Genomic DNA, 22516 nt, shown 5'->3' with positions numbered 1-22516 from the left:
GGTAGAAGAAAATGAAATAAAGTCACTACAAAAGCATAGATGAGTTTATCAAGTCCAGCTCCTAGCAGATCTAAGTTAACATTTAAAAATCGCATCTAAGATTTTGAGATCTCATAGAATGAATTTAGGTGACTTGATATATAAAAGGGTAGATAAAAAGACAGAGACAGATGGACATCTCTTTGTTCCAAAGAGAAATAAAGATGGTTTAAAGGGATATATAGATATATCGTAGAAATATATATTTAATATAAGTGGAAGTCAATAAAATGTAAATGAAGTGTATATATGTATATGTATGTATATATGTGTGTATACACACACACACACACACACACATACATATATGAAGCAAATGTAAACTGAAATAGGTCAACAAGAGAAAAACATGAGAAAGGGGTAAGAATTAGACCTATATATATATAAAAAATCATCCAATATAAAATCTTATATACATTTATAAATTGGATTTCTACCATATTTTGAAGAAATACATTGCTGATACCAAAGCTAGAAAGAAATATCTTCCTATGATATCCTTCAGCATATAAAAGGATTACTGTATTATATCATGAATATTAAGATCAATATTCACTTTTATGAGAAATAAAGAATATTTTATAGGCATGCTTCTGTTGTAGCCCTTAATATAGATTGATAGCATCTTAGTAACGTACAGTTTGGTTTTCTCAGTCTTATAAGATATAGACCCAGGTGGAAAGCACTCATTTATGCTATAATTCCAAGGAATAATAATTTAGATATATCTAGATCCTAAACTCCAATGAAAGAACTCCAATGAAAGGACTGCACGTTCTTCAGACAATTTTTTATATATACTGTTTGTCTAAGTTATGCCTTTGTTATTGGATAACAGTGAATTCCAGATTGTATTACTGGAAAACTCTTAGAATACAGCTATTCTTTGTCAATCAGTAGCAAAAATGGTAATCAAGTTAGGGGTTGGGTTGCAATTCTGTTCTAGAAATTGCAACGCCTAACAGAAACACAATTTAAAAATGCCCACCCACTTTACCTGAGATTTTAGCAGGAGAAGTATCATTTCATAGGATCAAAGAATTTTTTTAAACATTTATTTTGATTTTGCTCTAATATACAGACAAATGAGAGATTGAAGCTCCAAGTTTCTTCTTTGTCATAGCTTGGATATTTACTAATTGACAATCTCATACTACAAGATAATGCAATTTCATCACGTGCTTCATCACCAGACTTAATCGTGTCCTTAAGCAATTTATGCGGTATTTCTGTGCTTTGTTTTATGGATTAGATTTCCTGGTTTTTTGTTTTTGTTTTTGTTTTAAATAGAACTATTCATATTTACTGTTACAGTTTCCTTGGTTAAAGGTGAATTATTATGACATTTTAGTGAGATGAAGTTTGATGAAAACTTTGATTTCTTTGACACTTTGTAAATGTGAAGCATTAATATGGTTCCAAAAACATCAGTAAGGTATTCAAAGTTAATGCATCAAATATTCTGAATTTATACTGCACAGAGTTTGCTAATTTTCCCATTCCTTTTAGTCTCTTTGAAAAAAAAAAAAGATTTGAAAATTCCTAGAAGCAGATACTACATATTTATCTCATTTTATGCGATAGGATTGATTTTGTAAGTCTATTCATAATTTAAGTACTCTAGGAGAATCTTTTATCAGGGGAATTTTATTGTGGATTATCACATAAAGCAAAAATCATCTTTAAAGTATATATTACTCCCGATTTCTATATAAGAACTTCCTGATTTATAAGACTTATTTAAACTCCCAGAGAAGCATATTCCCCTAGTGTGTTCCTAAAGAGCTATAACTTGGGCAGGACAGGAAACTGAGGGAATAAGTTGGTAAAAACTAACCTGCTCCAAGTAAGCTTTGGATCTCAGAGAGATCGCTAAGCTACTATTTTGTATGAGATTAATTCTAGATGACATGTTCTCCACAATTACTTGAAATTGGTTTTTCTAGCTCAGTTCAGCTCCAAATTCCCTAGCAATGCTTTACGAACCATGTAATTCTAGCTCTTCTCATTGCATGATTCCTCTCAGCTCTATAAAGTAAGGCAAAATTCTTTATCTCCCATGAGAGAAGTGTGACACCCTCATCCTCATCTTCCATCCACCTCCCAATCTTCATGGGCCAGCCTAACTAAGGATTTTCAGGATTGACAGACATTCTTAATTCCCCCAAATTTTAGGCTTTCTAGAGACATAGAAGAACAGGCATTTGAGAATTTCTTACGTACATGTAACCATCGTAGAAACTTTCATTCAATGGCATTTGGATTTTCTCACCCCCTCCATCTTCCCCCAGCACATACTTGCAGCCGGGCCTCTGATTCTAACATTACAAGGAAAAGAATTAGGCAATCGTTTTTTGCTGACGGTATACCAGAAATTATTTAGGTTTCCTATATAGAAGGAGATTGTAAATTATATTATTCAAACTAGATACTTTTAGTAGTAAAAGGGGCCACATTAAAGATAATGATGAGACAACAGGCATTAAGTAAGATGTGGTGTTGTAAATGGACAACCTCCGCCTCTTTCCCCTCCCCAAACTGAATTGGTACAATTGTTCTACCAGAGCAGGACAAGCCATGAACACCCAAAACTTCACTGTTGAAAGGGCTGACTTGATGGAGTAGAACATGAAAAACCACATGCTTTTCAGAAACAGTATCAATCTCAGTGGTAAAGACACAAAGAGTATAAACATCATAGCTAGCCTGAGGTTGCAATTCAGGTTGGGGCACGCAATAGACTGGCATATTAGTGAGAAATTTAACACGGATAGTTGGATAAGGAGACTGCCATAGTGGACCAGTCAAAGCTAACTCATATACCTCGTGATTTGGAAGTCTGCATATATATTCCAGGAAACACCAGAGAGGGTCTAAGACATACACATAACCCCAGGCTGATGTTAAGGTATTGTGCAAAGAAGAGATAAGAAAGAGCCCAGTGGAAAGTAAGAGCCAAAGAAGACTTGTAAATTGCCTGAGCTTTGAATGCATTCCCCAACCCATACACATATCCATCTGCAAAGGGTGTTAGCTTATTTGCCCAAGATGTTTGAGTACAACTTCTGACCAATAACTGGATGTAAACTGCAAATTGTGCTGACATAGGGGCAAGTCTTAGCTAAAAAATGCAAATAGGATTTGTAAAAACTGACCAGAGACATCAGCAGCTGTACAGCATGAGGAAGACAGGCTCTATAGAATTAGACTGACAAGTCATTAAACAAATAGCAATAACAGCAACAACTCCTTGGAGGGAAAAATCAGAAGCCAGAATTACTAGAATACATTGTACAAAATGTCAATTTTTAAGAAAAAATTATGAGATATATACAGAAACAGGCTTTTGACCTATACTCAGTTAAACGAAAAAGGAGTCAATAAAGCTATCTCTGGGTTGCAAGTGGGGCGAGCAGATGTTGAGTTTATCAGACAAATACTTGAAATCAGCTATTACAGGTATGTTCAGATAACTAAAGGAAACTATGTTAAATAATTAAATAGAATATTACTATAATTACTCTTCAAATTAGGAGTATTAATCTAACGATAGAAATAATTTTAAAAAGAAACAAATTCTGGAGTTGAAAAGTACGATAATTAAAAAATGTTCTAGAAGGACTCAAGACCAAATTTCAAATATCAGAAGAAGAATCAGTAAACTTGATAAATCAGTAAAAATTATCCAGTTTTCTGAAGAACAGAAAATAAAATTGAAGAAAATGTACAGATCTTCAGCATCTGTGAGATACCATCAAGAATACTAACATATGTGTAATGGAAGAGGAAAAGGGAAAGAGAGAAAGAAAGGGCAGAAAAAGATATTTGAAATAATAATGGCCAAAATACTTGCCAAATATGATAAATAACATTAATATACATATTTGAGAAACTCAAGAAACTGCAAGTGTGATCAACACAAAAGGATATATACACTGACACAGTATCGTCAAACTTCGAAAGATAAAGAGAAATTCTTGAAAGCAGTAGGGATAAAGACTCATTTAATACAGGGGACAACACTGACAACACTATGATTAACAATTGATTTCTAATCAAAAACATTTAGACTAGGAAGGGAACAGGATAACATAGTCAAAGTGCTGAAGGAAAAAAGATGACAATTAAGAATTTTATATCCAGCAAAATGGTTCTTCAAAACTGAAGACAAAATAAAGATATTCCAAAATAAACAAAGACTGAAGCATTTGTTGTTAGCAGATCTGCCTTACAAAAAATAATGAACCAAATCTTTTTGGTTGAAAGAAAATGACAACAAATGGTAACTAAAATCCACCCAAAGAAATAAATAGCACTGATAGTACAATTATATAGGTCAATATAGATATGGTAAAAATATATAACAAGACTCAATTTAAGAAGGAAGTAATACGTAAGAGAGTAGAAATCAGTGCAATAGAATAGAGCAGAGAAAATCAAGAATTGATTCTTTGAAAAGATCAAGAAAATTGGCAGACCTTTAGCTACACTGACCAAAGGAAAAGGAAAGAAGATAACAGATTACCAAAATTAGGAATGAAAGAGGGCACATTACTACCAACCCCTTGGAAAAAATTTTTTAAAAATTTAAAGGTAATACTATGAACAAATATATTTCAAGAAATTTGACAACTTAAATAAAATGGTCTAATTTCTAGAGATGTGCAAATTACCAAAACTGATTTGAGAAGAAATAGAAAATCTGAATAGACCAATAACAGTAAAGAGGTAGAATTATTAAGTCATCCTACAAAGAAAAATATGGATGCAGATGGCTTTACTGTACCCTATCCAATATTTAAAGAAAAAAAAAATAATAATCTCTCACAAACTTTTCCAGAAAATAGAGGAAGAAGGGACATTTTTCAATTCATTCTATGAAAGCAGTATTTCCCTGAGTTCAAAGCCAGTCAAAGTCATCATAAGAAAATCAACCAGTATCCGTTATAAATACAAACACTGAAATCCTCAACAAAATACTTACAGACTACATACAGCAATCTGTAAAAGTGTTGTGCATCCTAACCAAGTAAGATTTAGCCCAGGAATGCAAGATTGGTTTAACATCCAGTAATCGATTAAAGTAATATACCATATTAGAATAAATGAGAGAACCACATGACTATCTCAATAGATACACAAAAAACATTTGAGAAAATCTAGTATCTATTTCTGACAGAAACTTTCAACAAACTAGGAATAGAGGAGAACTTCTGTAACCTGATAAAGGCCATCTATGAAAAACTCAAGACTTTGAAAACATCATACTTAATGATGAGTGATTAGTTTAACCCTAAGACTGGAAACAGGCAAGGTTCTTGGATCTCATCTCTTCTATTCGACATTATAATGGAGTTTCTCTTCAAAAAGATAAGAAAAAAGAAAAAGAAAGGGAAGGGGTAACATACAGAACAGAAAAGAAAAATTGAAGGCCTCCATCTTTGAAAGTAAAAAGTAAAACTTTTTATTTGCAGAAAATATAAATATGTGGAAAATCTTAAGGAATATTCACATGCACATACACATGCATACATATGCAAACTAATAAATGAATTCAGCAAGTTCACTGGATACAAGAGCATTATACAAAAAATTAATTGTATTTATATATACTAGCAACAAACAATAAAATTAAGGAGACAATTCTATTCACAATAGCATCAAAAAGAATAAAGGCATTTTTGTTGAACTTGACAAACTGATTTTAAAATTTATATGAAAACGATAAGGACCCAGGACAGTGTAAATAATTTTCCAAAGGAGACAGTTAGATGACTCATACTTCCTGGTTTTAAAATTTACTATAAAACTGTAGCAAGGAAGGAAGTATATCACTGGCATATAGATCAGTGGAATATAATTGTAAGTTCAGAAAACTAATGTATACATTTTTGATCAGTTGACTTTGACAGAGGTGCTAAGGCAATTTGATAGGGAAAGGAATAGTTTTTTTCAATAAATAGTGCTAGGACAGTTCGTGCTAGGACTGTATGAAATATAAATGAATATCCATAGGGGTAGTACTATATGGGGGAAAAAAGGGGTTTAGAGCCTAACTTCACACCGTACATAAAGATTAACTCAAAATGGATCATGGACCTTAATGTAAGAGCTAAAATGATAAGACTTATGCAAGAAAACAGAAAATTTTCATGACATTGAGTTAGACAGGATTTTCAGGTAATGAAATGCAAAGCAAGATACAAAAAATAGAAACTTGGTAACGTGGATTTCAACAAAATTTAAAACTTTTGCACTTCAAAAGACACTAGTAAAAACTGAAAAGACTGGGAGAAAATGTTGGCAAATTTATGATTTGCAAAAATATATCTGATAAAGGGTTTTTATCTTCATAATATACAAAGAATTTTCAATTTAATAATAAAAAGAAAACCCAATTAAAAATTGGGCAAAATGTTTGACTAGATATTTCACCTAAGAAGGTATAAGAATGGCTAATAAGTCCATGAAAATGTACTCAACATTGTTAATACTTAGGAAACAAAATAATAGTGAGACACTACTTTACACTAATTAGAGTGGCTATAAGAAAAAAGACAGGCCGTAACAAGTGTTGGCGAAGATGCAGTAAAATTGGGACTCTCCATATATTGCTGGTGATAATTTAAAATGATGTAGCCACTTTAGAAAATAGCTTGGCAGATCGTAAAAGTTAAAATAAACTTACATTTATGACCCAGCAATTCCACTTCTAGGTATCTACGTCAGAGAAATGAAAACATATGTCTACACAGAGACTTGCATATATAAGGCTATTCAGAGCAGTATTATTCACAATAGTCACAAACCAGAAACAATCCATATGTCCATCAACTGATGAATGGATAAACAAATGTGGTGTGTCCACATGATGAAATACTATTCATCAATAAAAGGGAACAGACTATTGCTATATACCACAACACAGATGAATCTGAAAAACATTATGATAAGTTAAAAAGCCACAAGCAATAGACTACATATTTTATGACTGCACTTTATGAAATATCCAAAAAAGGTAAATGTTTAGAGACAGAAAGCAGATTAGTTGCTGTCTGGGGCTGAGAGTTGAGAATGGGGATTGACTGCCTAAGGACATGAAGAATCTTTGGGAGGTGGTGACAGAAATGTTCTAAAACTGAATTGTGGTGATGATTATTCAACTTTACTTAAAAAGCATTAAGTTGTACACTTACAAGGGTGAATTTTATATTATGTAAATTATACCTCGATAAACTGTTAACAATAAATTATTAATTATGCTTATCAAAATTAAGAAAAGAGAAACTTGGCAAACACTACCTTGACCAAATGATTAGCATCCCCAGTGATGTCATATTGATATTATGTACCCCAATATGATGTTATAAAAGAGCACTTCGTGCTTTAGCATTCTTCTCTAAAACTATAATCCCAATCTAATTATGAAAAAACATCAGACAAATCCCAATTAAGGAACATTCCACAAAACATCTGACCACTACTCTATATCAAAACTATCAAGGTCATGAAAAGCAAGGAAAGACTGAGACACTGTCACAGATCAGAGTAGCTTAGGAGAAATGGCAACTAAATGTATTGTTGTATCCTGGATTAGATTGTTGGGACAGAAAAAGATATTGGTGGAAAAACTGGTGACAAAGTAATGAAGGAAATAAGGGAATTCTCTGTACTGTCTTTGCAACTTTTCCATAAATGTGAAATTGATTCAAATGAAAAAGTTATCATTTTTAGTGTGATATAGTCCCATTCATTTATTTTTGCTTTTACTTCTCTTGCCTTGGCGATCAAGTTCATAAAATAGCGACCAAGGTCTATAAGTTTAGTACCTATATTTTCTTCTATGTATTTTATTGTTTCAGGTCTTATATTCAAGTCTTTAATTCATTTTTAGTTAATTTTGTGTATGGTGTCAAATAGTAATCTAGTTTCATTCTTTTACATGTGGCTTTCCAGTTTTCCCAACACTGAAATTTTCTTTTCTCCATTGTGGGTTTTTGACTCCTTTGTCCAAACGTAGTTGCCCATATACATGCTGGTTTATTTCTGGGTTCTCAATTCTGTTCCATTGGTCTGTGTGTCAGTTTTTCTGCCAGTGCCATACTGTTTTGATTATTGTAGCTTTGTAGTATAATTTGAAGTCAAGGAATCTGATACTTATGGCTTTGTTCTTTTTTCTCAGGATTGCTTTTCTGTTCAGGATCTTTTGTGGTTACATACAAATTTGAAGATTTTTTGTTTTATTTCTTTGAAAAATGCCATTGGTATTTTGATTGGGATCACATTAAATCTGTATATTGCTTTAGATAATACAGCCATTTTAACTATGTGGATTCTGCTTTTTCCATTTTTTTATGTCGTCTTCGATTTCTTTCAACGTGTTGTAGTTTTTAATGTATGGGTTCTTTATATTCTTTGTTGAAATTGAAAATGAATTTCCTTTTTTTGATATTTCATTGTTAGTATACAGGAATGCAACAGATTTCTTTTATGTTGATTTTGTATACTGCAACTTTACTGTATTCATTTGTTGTTTCTAATAGTTTTTTTTGGTGGAGTCTTTAGGTTTTTCTGTATATAGAATTATATCATCTGCAAAAAGTGACAATTTTATTTATTTATTCCCAATTTGGATGTTTAAAAAATTTTTTTCTCTTGCCTGATTGCTCTGGCCAGGACTTCCAATACAAAATATTTTGAATAACAGTAGTGAGAGTGGGCATCTCTGATCTTAGAGGAAAAGCTTTTAGTTTTTCACCATTGAGTATGATATTAGCTGAAGGTTTGTCATATATGGCCTTTGTGATGTTGGGGTACTTTCCTTCTATACCCATTTTATTGAGTGTTTCAATCATAAATGGATGTTCTATCTTGTCAAATGCTTTTTCTGCTCTATTGAGATGATTTTATTCTTCATTTCATTAAATGCTGTATCACATTGATCAATTTGCTTCTGCGCAGAAAAAGAAACCATCAACAAAACAAAAGATCAACCAACTGAATGCAAGATATTTTCAAACATACCTGTAATATAGAACATATATAAAGAACTCATACAACTCAACAACAAAAAACAAATAATCCTATTGAAAAATGGGCAGAGGACCTGAATAGACACTTTTCACAAGAAAATATACAAATGGCCAACAGATATATGTAAAGATGCTCAATTTCACTAGCTATATGGGAAATGCAAATCGGAACCATAATGAGAGACCATCTCATCATACCTGTTAGAATGGCTATTATCAATAAGACAAGAAATAACAAGTGTTGGAGAGGCTATGAATAAAAAGGAAACTTCATACACTGCTGGTGGGAATGTAAATTGGTACAGTCACTATGGAAAACAGTATGGAGATTCCTCAAAAAATTAAGAATAGAGCTACCATATGACCCAGAAATCTCTCTTCCACTCCCCAAATTTGAAAACATTCATTCATAAAGATATATTTACCCCTATGTTTATTGCAGCATTATACATGGTAGCCAAGGCATGAAAACAGTCTAAGTGTCTTTCAATAGATGAGTGGATGAAGAAGATGTGGTATATAGATATACAATGGAGTACTACTCAGCCATAAGAAAGGATGAAATACTGCCATTTGCAACAACATAGATGGGTCCTGAGAGTATCATGCTAAGTGAAATAAATCAAATAGAGAAGGACAAGAACCGTAAGATCTCACTCATATGTGGGATATAAACCAGAAAGCAACAAAGGAACAAACAACACAAAAGCTCATAGACACTGACAGCAGAAGTGTGGTTATTAAACGAGAAAGGTAGTGGGAGGAGGATGAAAAGGATAAAGAGGGTCAGATATATGGACACAGAGGACAACTGGTGTTTGGGTGGTGAGCACACAATGCAATATATAGACAATGTGTTACAGAATTATACACTTGAAACAATATAATGTTATTAATCAATTCATCCCAATAAATTTAATGTTTTTAAAAATTTAATATTAGAAAAAAATGGGTGATTTATAGGTTAGAGGAGAATTATGATTCAAATGTAATGTGTGGACCTTGTTTAGATCCTAATTCAAACTATCGAGCTGTTTAAAAAAAAAAGGACAAAAGACATTAAAAGTTAAATATTTGACATAGACAGGATATTTAATAACATTAAAGAATTTCTATTATTTTGGATGTGGGATAATAGTAAGTGTCATAATTTTTAAAAGTCATTTTTTGGTAGTACATGCTAATATATTCATGGATGGAATGAAATGATATCTGAGATTGTCATAAAATGATCTAATGGAAGAAAAAGTGAATGTGTATATATGTAAAAAACGTTGACTGTGGGTAACAAGTACATGGGAGTTCATTTTACTATGCTCTCTACTCTTGCATATGTTTGAGATTTTTCACAATAAAACATTTTTAAAGGAAAAGGAAAAAGGCTAAGAGAAATAATTAAAATATTAAAATTTGCTCTTATGCTGACCACAGACAGGGCTTGTCTCTTAAAACTCAAATCTGAACAGTGTCAGAATGAATAAATCATAGAAAGGTGAGTGAACTCTCAAAAACAATCTGAGCAAGATACAATCACTGGTTAATAGATGGGAGAGCATTAAGAGACCTGAATTAGTGTAGGCCTTCTAAACTGGAGTGCTTTGTTTTTCTTTTCTTGAAATTCTGTGATTTGGTGATATCTAAAACTTCTATTTATGTGAAGATTTTAAAAAGTAGAGTGTGGTCAGAGCAGCCCTTTGTTCCTGGTAAATGGTAAGATCTGTAGTTCCTCACCCACGGTCAGTTTTTTTATTGTTGTTTGTTTTGTTTGTTTGTTTGTTTGTTTGTTTGTTTTTATAGTCTGGAAACTTTGTTTTTTGGCCTTGTGACTTATAGGACAGGTTATTGTAATATAACGCATTTGCTGCTTTTCTGGAAAGCCATTCAGAATCTTTAGCTAGTGAAGAATGTACAGCTCTTTTGCTAAAGGGTCTCTGCCCAGAGAAGCATTCTTCTGGGCTTTGTAATTTGCATTGATTACTGAGCCCTAGACATTGAATCACTGGTGTTGACTGTAATCTATAAAGCCTTACATAGTTTGGTCCTCATTAAAGAAAGTGACAACAGTGGTCAATTGTATTAATAACTGAAATTGATCCGGGTGACTTGAAAAAATTTTAACAGATTTTGGAACCCAAAATGTCGGGAACAAGTTATTTTTATTGAAGACACGTACTCTGGAAATCTACTATTTTAAAGGTGGATTCCGTGTACAGTATTGAAATTAAAAAACAAAGCAAACAACAACAACAAAAAACACAGGAGTTGAAAAGTAGACAGTAGTGCCAAAAGTAAGGTCCTAGTCCTAATTTTCTGCTTCTTAATCTGATTTGACATGCCTTCAGAATATTTCACCTCCTTAATGACCATTCTTCCAGTTTCTACCCAATACTTAACCCCACAATACAGTGACAGAGTTAATGATTTTCTCATGAGGCAGATATGAATAGGAACAGTATTCAGAGACAACTGGTTTCACTTCCAGGTCCATCTTTGGGCCAAGATATGTAGTCGCCAACAGTGAGTTGGCGACTGTATTTTTTGAGTCCTGGCGCAAAGTAAGATCCATCTGTTTTGCCCAGCCGTTTGCCTGAGTGCCACAGAATGGTCCTGTTATTAGTCTTATTTGTGGTCCTATTTGAGGTTAGGGAATAAAGTAAATAAACTTCAGTCCTCCTTGCGATGAGTGTAGCATGGGAATTAAAAGTGGTGGTGTTGGTAAGTGATGTTACATCTCTATTTTCTCAATTTGCTCTATTTTCTTTGGATTGGGAAACAGACATTTAAGAATGAGTTTGTCATCTGGAAGGATAGTTGTGACCAAGTTTCCCTCAACAGGATACAAGATGTTATTTTTGAGCTTCATTACCCTCACCAAGGGGGGAAAAAAGAGAGGGAAAAATAAATAAGGAAGAAAGTGAAAGTAAGGAAGAAATAGACGTGAAGAGAAAGGTCAAAGAGGAGAAGGTAGAATGAGGAGAGAAGGAGAATATAATTTAGATTGTCTATTCATAGAAATGGCTTTATTATTTCGAACTGATAGTTCAATTCACTCAACATCTGGTGAATTAAAGAAAAGGAAATCTGACTGATTAAATTGAACTGCTAGTTGTCAGTTAAATCGTTTATATATAAATATGCAGCCTAGTTTTCATCACCTTTTCTTGTCTGAACTAGACAGTGAATCAGTTTCACTAACCATATTTGAATGGTGAGTAGAACAATACCAATTGGTGATTCAGATTTCCTGAAGTGGACAGTATTTATATTTCTGAATCAGTTATTGGGGATTATTGTTATTCCATATAATTTCTGAGCATGAGTTATTTTTGTCAGTTTCTTTTATGAATGTTTTGTTGCCTTATAAGGAAATATGCACACTCCCCTCCTCTCATTCAGTTGTCCCTGGTGACGCCTCCATAATTTCTGTCTTTACACTGGTGCATTTTTAGTCTAATTCAGGCATGTGAGAAGCAGGGGAAAAGTTTAGTCAATGTCAGTGATTTTTTTGGATCCATTCATAGATAGATTTAGTGAATCTGAACCAGTTTGCATTTAAAATCTATATACATCAAATAGACACAATACTCACTCAAAATATTCCTCCATATGCTTCAAGGGAAAAAGAAAACAGAATTTACAAGTGAGAACTAGATGCATTTTCTAATAATAGATGCAATTTCAGGGGTGATTTATGATCATGCTCTCATATGGGGAGATATTAAAATATTACCCTGCACTAATGTGAAGGTGGACATAAACATACGACTTCAGTTCTACAAATATATATTTTAAAAATGCACTGCCATGTCGTAAAGTAAAAGAAAGATAATTGTATTATCTCCATTTTACATTTAAAAAAATGATATATTTCTAAATCCTGTCATGTCAGTTATTTGAAGCTAAAAATAGGGATGACTTAATCCAGTCTGTTTTTTTTTTTTTAAACCATTATCTTCTTATAGATGGTATTGTATGAAGAAAGGACTGAACAAAATAATACGCTGTTTAAAATGCAAATATTTATGACATACTTGTAGATTTTAATGCTTGGACTCTTAATTCGAAGATTAAAAGTATATTTTTTTAAAATGTGATTACAGTTATTTAAACAAGGAGATCTGGTTCAAACCCTCATGGTCTTTCCATGCTTCTTCACACAGCCGTGTCTGCATGTGAAATGTACAATATGATGTGGTATGGAGCATACTAAACGCACAGTACATTGCAATGAGCATTTAGTATTGCCATATATGTCCATTCACCTCTGCTTTCACATCTGCCCCGTCACCAATGCAGTCATTTGAAAGTAGTGGATCTAACTTTTTTCCCAATTCTATTTGAAGTCACGATTTCCCTTTAACAGTGTATTTAGATTTTAGATCATAGATTTTCGTCTTTATTCTCTGAAATTAACATTTCATGTAATCTTTAGTCTGTGAAATTCTTGTTTAGCAGTTTTTTTAAATCAGATAGAATATTGCTAAAATTCAGAGGCACTGAGCTTCTAGTCATATCATTATGAAGTCCTTAGCATGGAGGCATGTTTTGTTTTTCAGATTGCTTTTTTTTTTCCTCTTTAGATCCTTTTCTTTTCATTAAAAAACTACTCTGGAAAGAGTTCTTTTTTTTCTTAACAGAAAAAAAAAGCCACGCTTGACTGATAATGCATTGCTTTGGATGGTGAAACATTATGAAAGTTTAATTTTTAATTAAATCTGAAATACCAATTATAACTGAAAGAGATTTTAACCTGTTTCTTTTCAGACTGCCTGAAGTTACATTTAGAGACTGAAATCACTGCACCTTAAAAACAAAAGATTGAGCTGCACTGCATTTCTGTAAGTGAAAGCTTCGTGTACTTTCCTCCTTCTTTTTGTGACCAACTCAATAAAGGACAAAAATATTGATTACATAGTAACCAGACATGAATAAAAATTTGAATGAAATTTTGAAGAAATATACGTTTAAATAATTTCCTTCTTTAAAAAAAGAAATTTGGCGGGGGGGAGCTCGATATTCAGTATATCTTTTTTATCCAACCTAAATTGTGACTCCTTTCTTTTGGCTGGTTTGAATTGCATTAGGGAGGGTGTCACCCACTGTGCATCAGCCCAGTGACACACACCCTGTCAAGAAGGATTCTTGCATTTTTGTACAAGTCTCATCGAAGGTAACAGATCTCTTAGGAATCAAAGTAAATTCCTTTTTCCTTTGTGATGTCATTACAAATTTTTAGCCTTTGTGTCAATGGAAATGGAGAGAAAGTTCATGATGACATCACGAGATTCTGTTGCCTTGAGGACTTTGGGCAAAACTAAGTAAAATGCATAATTCCCTTGTGTGCGTGTGTTCCCCATTCTGCTATGAAGCAGTCAAAATAGCACATCTTATGTCTTCCCGTGAGCTACAAGGCTGTCTCTCAGAGCCCCATTGTTCCATAAATGCATGTCAGAGTCTACCACAGTCTGGTCTACCCTTATTTAGCTGCTGTTTTGTCAATGTACTTGGAAGAACAATTAACATTTGGGATTTCAATGTCTGAATAACAGGCAGTGAATAGAACCCGAGCATATAAAAGATTCAGACGCCAGGGTAAGAAAACAGCTTATAGTTGGTGGGGGAGAAGAGAAAAGCATTTTAATGCTGCACTCAAAGGTTGTGAAATAGTACAAGGAAAGTCAATCTGTTTTTTTATTTTTTAATTTGAGATCAGAATGTACATTTTGTTAATGAAATCCAGAAGGTTATGATGTCTTCCTAAGTTTTGCAGTTTAATATACTACAGGGTCTTTCACTAAAAAGTCTTAAAACACTTAAATAACATTCATCTCTCTGACTTATTGTTAGAATGCCAGATGTAGGGTATACTTCATCGTGGATTTCCGAATGTCACAGTGCCTGTCCAACAGAGTATACTAAAGGTGATTCAGATGATTTCTTTCATTTTCACTTTGGTTTACTGCACTCTTTCATTATGGACTGTAATTCTTGTGCGTTGACTATAGACAGTCCTGAAATGTCTCCGCCTATTGTTTGAATTTCTGTTTAGGTCTTTTTTTTTTTTTTTTTTTTTTTTGAGAGACGTTGCATGGAAAGAGCAAGATCAAGATCACCTCACTGTCACATTGCCATATTCTCCAGAGAGAACTTTGGCAGCTTATCATGTTGCCCACTGAGCTCACTGCCTAGCTGGTATGAATGAATGAATGAATGAATGAATGATGGTTTTTATTATTTTCGTCATAACTACCACAGTTTAAACCCATAGATGGTAAGTTCCCTAAAGGCAGGGTCTATTTTTTATTCATTTTTATAATTCTCTGTTTTGGGCATAATAATAGTAATCAAGAAATAGCTGTTGTTATTAGTACAATTACAAAACTTGTTAAAAGTCAAGGCTTTAGGATTCATTCTGTCAGAAAATACTTATTGTGAAGAGGGGTCGAATAAAGTTTTTGACAGTCAGGAAGATAATTATAAAAGAATTTCTCAGAGACAAACCTACCGTTTATCATATATCATTAAGTATTAGTCTCCCAGTGTTTCCCTTTGAATTTACACTTCTTTCTCCTGACCAAAATGAGACATGCCCATTCATAACATTTTTCTTCTGTCTGTAAAATGGTCTTCAGTAGTTTTCTATTTAAGTTGTGTCTTTCATCCCATACACTGGAGTTATCTCTAAAGATAAATTTTCTTAACTCCAGGATGGATGATGCTCTGCAACTGTTTGTTTAATTGCCATGCAGTAGATTGTGCTTCAAGGAATGGGGGAAATGGTACAATAGCTATTGGGTCAAGAGGCCAGGGATTTGGGAAGTTGCCATTAGAAACTTCTCCTTTCAGTGCATAAAATGCTGGGACTGTTGTTCTCAGCACTAATAAGGCCACAGCATTCTTTAAAACTCAGAATCATTTGAACCCTTCTAAATCTAGCTTCCTTTTTTTTTTCCACATAAGGTTCTCTGCCTTCACCCACAAATTTTAATTTGTTTCCAAGAGAGGTTCCTTTATTTTTTATTAAATCAGCTTCTGGTGATGCAAATTAAAGCTCTCATAAAACTTAGCCTGTGAGGCAAAACTAAAATGATGAAATTTATGTTTAGTGGATAGTAGTACTCTTATCATGTTGAATATCATTTAAGGACATCAAAGAACTTTATAAACATATTTCACAATTTTCGAGATTAAAAAATTGAGGTGAAAGGTATTTAAGGGCAAAGCATCTTCCAACATTGTAGGTAGAAAGGATATAAGAAATAAAAGTTCTATCATCTCATTTTGAAAAAGTAAATTGAAACCCCTTGTATGGCATGCAAGTTACCCAGCCATGCTGACCACCAATGCAGATCATTCTTGGCCATCTAGACCTGAGAGTAGACTTGAATTTGGACTCTGGGCTTTGTTTCCTTTACACTCAGGGATTGAGGAATGTATTGCTTTTGGCTCATTTTATGAAACCAGTTGAATTGTACTTTCCTCCACCAAGTAATCCAGAATTCATATGTAAAGGGGCATTCTGAAAACATTTATTGTTATTAAAAAAGTTTTTTTTTTTTTTCCACTTTTCCTCTACATTTTGATATCATGCCTCTGGTTATGCAATAAGTCACATAGAAACGAATTTATTTGGTTGACTTAATATTCTTTATGATGATTTATAAAGTAGACAGAAGACCATTAGAAACTTCAGTAGTCTAATTGGGCTTAGAGGCATGATGAAACTAGTAATATGAACAGAGCCATTGTGACATGGAATTCAGACTTAGTAAGAGTGTGTACATCACACATGGTGTCAGAATGTCACTGTTGCCAGGGGTCATTTCCGTTAGTGAAAAGTTTTTAGAGCTTGAAAAAAACGAAATAAACTTTGGTAATTTAAAATTAAATACTTGCCCTGTTAATTTATTTCATTTTCTTTATTGGATTCTGTCATGTAGCAATCCAAAGAGACCAGTGTAGGAATCTATTATTTTATCCAGAGCTAAGTCCTAGATACATCTTAGTTTCTTCCTCAGATTAATTTTATCTCCTTCAGACCTTCCAGCCCCCACCATGAAGAACTTCAAGTCACTGTATACAAAAATTTAGTGGCCTTAGTGGCCTAAGTCTTCATGTCCCAAACAAAGAGACATGTTCTGCCTTAAAAATTCCATGGACTCTTTGACATATAGAGAAGATGGAAAAACTGAAGCGTGAGAATGCCAGAGCAGGGCCTTGGAAGTAGGGACTCGGTAATGTTCTCATCTCTCTTTTCTCTATAATAATGAATTAAATTTTATTCTATTCCTCTTAGGAACAGGTCATTTCACCAGTATACATAGATAAATAACATCTGTTTCCTATCATCGGGAAGTTCATAATCTGGGCAATAGATAAGTATTTTTTATAGACAAAAGGTTACATGGTTAGAATAGAGGAAGTAAATGGTTATTATTTCTTCTGTACCATCAAGGAATAATATGTTAACAAACAAGCCAAGCAGAGGGGATAATAAAAATGAAAGTTGAGGGAACAATGAGTTGAAATGGTGTGATTTGAGTATAAGATGCTGGATGAGGCCAGTTTTCCAAAGTATGGGTTACAACCCATTTGTAGGTAATGAAATTAGTTTTGAGGATCAGAGTCAATGTGCTTTTAATGCAATAGAATCAAAAGAAAAATAATTTATAGAAAGAGTATGTTACATATTTTTAAGATAATGGATTGCAAAATAAATACAGTATTTCTTACTGGGACTCATGCCACCAGAATATGAAAGCAAATCTGAAGGTGATAGACATTTTAAATAGTCAACTCGTGTAATCCTGACTAAGGATAATATTATTTCCCCCCTTGTTATATATGAGAAAATGGAAAAATTAAGCAATTTGTCCCAGGTCATATTGGTAAATGGTAGAGATATGAATATATCTGTTAAGCTTTACATTCATACTCTTCTGATGATTTAACACTGCTTTCCAAGGTTGCATGACTTCAGTTATTTCACTATCGATAACTCACACGTCTATATCTTAAGGTTTTGATATCTCTCCCAAACTCCAGTCCTATATTTACAATGTCCTTATTTAAACCTTCAACTAGATATCACATTCGTTTCTCAGAGTCAGTACATCAATATTGAATTTATCCTCTCAGTTAAAAATCATCATCCTTTTGACTATCCTAATTTTCTTCGCCTCAATTCTCCAAGTCTCTTGACTCAAAACAGATCATTTTTTGCCTCTCCCACCTCCCCATTCCCCACCAGGTGTCTAATAAATGTCCAAGTCTTATTAATTCTCTCTCTTTGATATCTCTGTCTTAGTCAGGCTTGCATCTTATATTGCCTGCAATAATATTCTAGTTGAAAGAGACAGGGGAAGGGAGACCATCCTGAACACTTTTGCCCCATTAGCTTTTCTGTAGCAGGAGCCCCAATATCACGTCACTTTTGTTCAGATGAAACTTTAGTAATTCTATATTAATTACCAAACAATTCCTAACCAATATTTATGACATTGTAAAACTAACCCCATTGTAATTCTATCCCCATTTTTGACTTGATCTTATGGTGTAATATGCTGTACACTCAGTCCAAATTCTCTCCCCCACCTTCATTAGTTTTATTTCTATTAATTCCATGAAACCTTCTCTCCCTGGCTTAGTCAGAAATAACCCACTCTCCTGTACTCACCAAGCACACTTAGCACCACAGTGGCCCTGCCAACAATTTGCTTTTGGACTTCTAGCCTTCAAACCTGGGAGAGAATAAGTTTCTGTTGTTTTAAGTCAACAAGTTAGTAGTAATTTATTATTGCAGCCTAAGAAACTAATACAGTACACATCCACACTGTTTTCTGATGCATGAATTACCTTCTTTGTTTTTAAACAATATTTATGTGCATGCCTTAGCCTTTTAATAGAAAGTAAATTTTTTAGATGTAGACTCCATGTTTAATTTACATCTCTAAATTCTACAGTCTATCATAATAGAATCATTAATTCATTATTCAATCATGCTTAATATTAGTAATATTGAAATGATCCTTTAAAACTCTCATAGAATTTATAGTCTCCTAAGGGAATCAGACATTGAATACATAAACAAATAATTACAAATTACAAATTATAGTTCGTGAGAAGAGCTAATAGGTATGCTAGATGACAATGAGGGAAATCTATTATACTGTCCACTAGCTGCTCAGAAAAGAATTCCCAGAGGAAGTGTCATTTAATTTGAGAGTTGAAGGACAAGGAAGAATCAGCCAGGTGAAAAATGTGGGGTGGGGATGGAAGCATGTGAGGGAGAGAAAGCTCCAGACAGAAACAGCATGGACAAAACCCTGTGGCAAGGACAAACTTGTGCATTCAAGGAAATAAAAGGATTTAAGAGTGGCTAGAGCAAAGTGAGCAGAGGAGGAAAGTGAGTGGAGGTGAGGTCAGAGAATTATCCAGGATGAGGACTTTAGATGGTATTCTGAACATACTAGAAAAGCACATAGTAGATGTTGGGGTAGGGGGAAGAATAAAAATATATATGTTGAAGAATGGCTCAAGAATAGAACAAGATCAAAATAATTCAGAGGTAACTAGTACGTACAACTCATAGCATCCACACATTATTTTGAATTCTCACTGAAGGTTTACTTCTCATTTTGAGGATGGTTTGGACTTCTAAAACTGAGGTCTAATAATTCTCAACATATTTCCTATCTGCATAATCAAAGTAGATCTCTGACAGCCTTCTAAGATAAGGTCAAGTTAATTTTATTTCCTTTCTAGTTAATAATTATTAAAATTCTGTTGTTGGCTAATGGATCTTTTGTTTTTGTTTATTTTTAAATGTCTATCGTGTGATATAGGAATGAATACCAAAAATGTGTTTTACTCCTAGAATGTATTTTTAACTGTTAAACCTTAATCTTGTTTTTAAATTTGGTGTATTCTATTACATGTAATGACCAAGGGCCTGGAGGCATAGAAAGCCTTGAAAATGAATCATCATTATTCTCATTACTACCTACAATGTTACTGAATTTCTGGATTAAAAACAATCCAGACTGTTTTAAAGTGTGATGCATTAATATCCTGAAATGCCACTAAGTCAGAATAGAGACATTGGTTTGTTTGCAAAGTGATGGAAATTATCCTCTTTTGCAATTAAAGAAGAAATAGAGTAAAGGGAATCTGAAAATTAAGCCATGAGAAGTAGGTTAAGCTCTAAAGAGATGAGGATTTATCTGCTGTAACTCAGTGAAAAGACACTAGAATCGTAAAATATTATAGCTACAGAGAACCTTAGGAATTATTTATTCAAGGCTACTCATCTTGGAAATGAACAAAATTCAGGCCTAGACTTCCTATTCAAGTCATACATTTAAATCTTAGTGCTGGAATTGCAACCCCGACTCTTAGGAGCTAGATTAACACAGCTCAACCAGCTAATCTGTGATCAAGGTCCCTGCCATAACCCTTCCAAGGTCTTTGGTACAAAAAGCAATATTTACTATAGGAGATGAGTCGACAAACTTTAATTAATAAAAATCTGAGCACTATATATTACTCACAGCCTGCTTACTTAATGTATCAGATGCTTTATAAAAGTTGTCTCTAATCCTTGCTATCACACTCAGCAATCTCTCTACAAAATAGAAATCATTTCCATTTTATAATGAAAATACTGAGCTCCAAAAATATTAAGTAACATCCAAGATTGCAAAGCCAGTAAGTGAGTTTATATTGATGCCAGACCTAACTGATTCAAACTCTGTACTATCTATTAGTTTTTTTATCTATCGCATTTTTGTTATCGCCTTAGCTCATATGGTCACAGAGGTCATTAGTTCTCTAATAGTTCTAATGTCTGAAAAACTTTGAAACGAGTTAGGAAGATAGGAAAAAGTTACATTTAGCAGGTGCCCTCTCTGCATCAAGCCTTTTACATTTAATTCTCACAACAGTGACTCAAGATAGATGTTATAATTCTTAGTTTATAATTTAGGAAACAGGCTCAGTGAAATTAAATTGCCCTACATATTTTAGTAAAAGCCTGACCCAGGATTCAAACACAGATCTCTCTGACCTCAAGTGCTCTTCCCATTATTCCACCCATCTCCCAGTCTTCTCTTCTCCTGGATGCTAGTCTTCTGTGGTCTGCACACCTCAGCTCCTTACCTGGCAAAGAATTGTAAGGCGTGCTCTCACAGACTTCCAAAGAAGAAAGCATATGTTGAGAAGTTGCTTTTATAATTAAGTTATATCATCTAGTGTGGAAATAAATACCATGCTCCCTATATGTTTCCTTCTTTGAGAAATGAGAAGCTGGGAAGATTAGTCAAATCTATGCACTATCCTTTCATCTTGACTCACTGTGTATCTGTGTCCAAGACCCCAGTTACATGTGATAGTGGTGCATTAACCCAGATCATACTTGAAAACACCTTTGATAGTGAAAGAAGTAAAGTCATTGTATTCATTAGACCAATAAGAAGTAATAAGGCCTACAGTTTTCCTTCTCAAGTCTACCTTATTTGAAGCCTTATAAGCCTGATCAGTGATATAGGTCAATAAAAGTGCTCGTCATTATTGCTACTAAAAAATGCCAACTGAAAGTCCAAACATACTCAAGAATTATTAGTATTGTTTTCTAATGACTACTGAGGACTAAATTAGAAGTGAACTCCTTGGAGAGTAGTAATGGAGGAGGGAAGAGAGAGAGAGAATGAGAGAGAGAATGAGAGAGAGAGAGAGAGAGGAGGGAGGGTGAAGAGAGAGGTTTGAAATACTTGTCGATGGTAGGACCCACTGCAAACATGATCCTGAATTTTCTTCCATGTATCAACTTTAGCAGCACTGCATGTAAACACCTCCATTTCTGAGGTGGTTATTTTCTATATTGATACATTTAAACAATTATTCTAAAGCCAACTGTCACTGCAGAATAGCAACAGTATACATAACACATTTACAGTAATTAGAAGCAATGCCTGCATGTTATGGTTCTGGTGTTGTTTTTGCCCTCTACTTGAAGTCGACCTCAAGTCTTTCTGTGTGAAAACTCTTAGCAGTCCACTCAAGTCTTCTAAAATAATTCAGTGAAAAACATCCTTCCTGCTACGCAGAAGGGACTTTGTTCTTTGGCTCAGCTTTGCTCTTTGCAATATGTTGCTAGTAGTCCTAAATCAGAAAGTGTGTTATATTCTTTGAATTTCTAGGTCTCCTCAGGAAAGAAAAAAAATGTTTTCAAAACTCATGATATTTTGTTAAAAATCCAATTCTGGTTCAATGTTTTGTTCTCAAAGGAATTTCAAATGAAGAGAAAGCTTTTATAAGAGGGGAGAAGCTTATCTAATCTCTTCAAGACTGATGAGAAGCAATCAGGAGACTTGTGACTCTTTGAAACAGTAAATTTCCAGGGAATTAGGCACATGTTTCTGAAGAACAATAGTTTACACTCCAGGTTG

General features: G+C 33.7%; 1 long non-coding RNA gene across 10 annotated transcripts in view; it reads left to right on the top strand.

Moving 5' to 3' along the window:
- The window catches only part of LOC120586611 (uncharacterized), a 696355-nt gene that overhangs the window by 283658 nt on the left and 390181 nt on the right, over positions 1-22516 (top strand). For all 10 annotated transcript variants that reach the window (XR_005648748.1, XR_005648747.1, XR_005648746.1 and 7 more), the window contains one exon: positions 13836-13909. This is a non-coding gene — a long non-coding RNA (uncharacterized LOC120586611). The remainder of the gene's footprint in view (positions 1-13835; positions 13910-22516) is intronic.

The sequence above is a fragment of the Pteropus medius genome, unplaced genomic scaffold (assembly GCF_902729225.1).
Source record: "Pteropus medius unplaced genomic scaffold, Ma_sr-lr_union100, whole genome shotgun sequence".
Classification (NCBI taxonomy): domain Eukaryota; kingdom Metazoa; phylum Chordata; class Mammalia; order Chiroptera; family Pteropodidae; genus Pteropus; species Pteropus medius.
This window is presented reverse-complemented; position numbering and strand designations above follow the sequence as displayed.